We start from the raw sequence: 3,045 nt of genomic DNA, 5'->3' as shown, positions 1-3,045 counted from the left end.
CCCCTATAAAATGTGATCGATCTGATCTGATGTGATGGTACACTGGCTCCTAACCTTACACACTTACCATTGTGCGTGTCTTCGCTTGATAACACCGGCAGCATCCCATATATATAGGCCCGGCCCTCCCTGCCCGATCGAGCCAGAAGCCTACATGTGCCCACGACGAAAAACCGTCGCAGGGCAAGAATAATGGATTAGGGAAGAAGGGCCCTTCATGTCAGCCTCCTAGTAGTTTAGTAAAGGAAAATGTTCCCCCAAAATGATTTAATAAATAAAAAGTTTCCCAAAAAGATTTAGTAAACTAAAAAGATTTCTGCACAGGTTCTTTTCTCTCTTATTTATGGATTCTTTATATATAGTTTTTTCGAGTGTGTTGAGGACGACGATGCACGGTGATTGCTTTCCACCAAAGCCTACATAGTGGGGTGTATTTTTTTTAAAGATGGATTCCGTTATCAACCGTCAGTGCTATTTTTTAGTGGTGGTTCCTTAAGAAAACCGCCATAATTTCTAGTGGCAGTTTCCTAAAAAACTGCCACTAGAAATCATTTATATCCTTAATTTTTTGTGTTTTCCAAACGATCTTGGATGATAAAACCACCAACATAAAAGGTGTGGATCTCAAAAAGTTATGAAACTTTTTAGTTGACAACTTTTTTATTTGAAATCATCTCTGCTCTCAAAAATTATATTCAAAATTTTAAAATTCAAAATGCAAATTTTTATTACTTTATATATTCTTGGATGTTGTTCATCCTATCGTAGATATTTCTACTTTTATCATATGGTTAAATAACTTTTTAGAACTGCTGCAAGGAGTGTCATGTTTACTTTTTACATTTTAAGGCTAAAGGCAGAGCTTGCGAAATCATCAAGTGGCCCTGAAACTTTCCTTTTAGAGGCTCTTTGTTCTACTACCTATTCTGGTGCTTTAGCAAACCCACTAATCACGATAGAACGTTCAGCTAGCAGATTGAATGCAGATGTCATGGAGAAATTTATTCTTGTGATTTATTTGTTTTATGTATTTTGTCATGTTTGGTTATTTTATATCGGCCTTTAGGTTGTATTAACAAAGGCTCAAGAAGGATGAGGCTGCTAGGAAAATTAGTTGAGAATGAATGTGGAAAGATAGACCGTCTGATGGAGTTCTACACAAGGAAAATTGTGCTAAAATTTCGATGCTTGGTTACAAAAGAGGTGGATGAGGAGGCATCCATTTGCACATTGCTTGGGTGGTGAGTTTCCTCGGTGCTTCAATGTAAAAAATAATTAAAAAATCCTACATGGTTTTCGTCACCCTAAGTAAAGTTTCACCTAATTGGTTATTACTGAACGATGTTCATTAGTTCTCGATTATTACTGAAGTCCGCTCAATAATTATCGGTTGGGTAGACTGACAAATAGCGATGGTATATATATATATATATATAAAGTTTCACCCAATTGGTTATTACTGAAATATCTTCATTAGTTCTAGGTGCAGTTGTGGTTAAGTGTAGTCTAGGTTCTAGGTGGATGTTCAACTTAATAGTCTCCATCGAAACACGTGTATATCAAACGTTTGAGATGATAAGAGCATTTTTAGTGTGACTTAGCACTTGGTGGGGATTGTTGGATTAATGTGGGCTTGGCCCAAATTAATATTCAATAATAGTCAATGTTAAAGGTCCACTTTAATGCTATGGTGTATCTATTGAGAAGTTGAGAAAAGGATGGTGGACTGCCCAATCATGCGTAGGCGCCGCCGGTCGAGCCGGGCCATGGCTCATGGTAAATCGGACCTTAGTCCGAATATTTCTTTCTAACGATTGCGCATTTGCCTGGAGTAATGACCAGTCATTTCCTGTCTTATGGCTAGTAAGAGACATCTCTTATGGTACATCAGTTTCTAGCTGGCTGTAATGGCTGTTAGTTTCTGACTCTGATGGCGACCGTTATATTCTGTTCCCCTCCCACTGCGCGTGTATAAATACGGAGGAGGTGGATGCTCTTTCGGTTACGCGAACAGTCTCTCAGACGCATTGCACACAGCCCATTCCCGTCCCACCGTCTGCGAGCACAGAGAGAGTGGGAGAGTAGGCCTCCGAAATCACCGTCCGTAGAGCTACACTTGCACGGGTGTGCGGGCGATCAGATTTTTGGGGAGCGTACTCACGACTGCTCACTCCGTCCGCTCGACCAACGATGATCCGGTTCTTCTTTGTCGATGCCGTTTGAGGGACTGCACTGCGTACATTTGCCTACATCAACTGCATACTACTAAATCGAACATACACACGATATGTCTCCTATGAATAGAGCCAACGATGTCTTGAGCATCGGTCCCTCCGCAGGGTACATTATGTTATTAGTGATTGTGCATGTTTTACTGTTGTTTACTGCTTATGCAAGTAGTAGTACACACATGCACATATACATGTCATCACATACATCACACTGGTTTTCTGGATTAAATTAAAACTGATAATGACTATATAATATATAAGGATATAATAAAAATTAAAGTCTTTGTTTAACATATATTAATTTCGTCAGGAACTAATAATTAAGTAATTAAATTAATGTTGATCGATCTGATTCGATCCGTGCCTAGAACTTGAACTAGCTAGCTAGCTAGCAGGGCAAGCTAGCCCTCTATATAGCGAGAGCAGCAGACATATATATCTCTCAACCAGAGGACGTGAGATGGAAAAGAATCCCTGCCCAACAGCAGTTATGATGAGTGTTCACTTTTTTGTTTGCTGCCAGCCGGTCCTTCATATTCATAAGACCTAACAGATAGCAATCCCTCTCCTCTCACATTTCTATCACCACCACTTCCCTCTCTCGCCTAGCATTGTTCTGGCCGGCCAACTGCGCTCTAGCTATACCCAACCATATCTTGCTGCTGCATCTCGGTCGAGCACTGGATCGTCGGATGGGCAGGCTGGCCTGCACCGCTCCTGTAATATCCCAAAAAAATGTTGCCAAAGGTTGATCTTCGGTGCGTGGATATGGGAAAAGGGTTGTGGGCCGTTGGATGCTAAGTCAGAGTCATCT

The sequence above is a fragment of the Zea mays genome, chromosome 4, assembly GCF_902167145.1.
Source record: "Zea mays cultivar B73 chromosome 4, Zm-B73-REFERENCE-NAM-5.0, whole genome shotgun sequence".
NCBI lineage: Eukaryota > Viridiplantae > Streptophyta > Magnoliopsida > Poales > Poaceae > Zea > Zea mays.
This window is presented reverse-complemented; position numbering follows the sequence as displayed.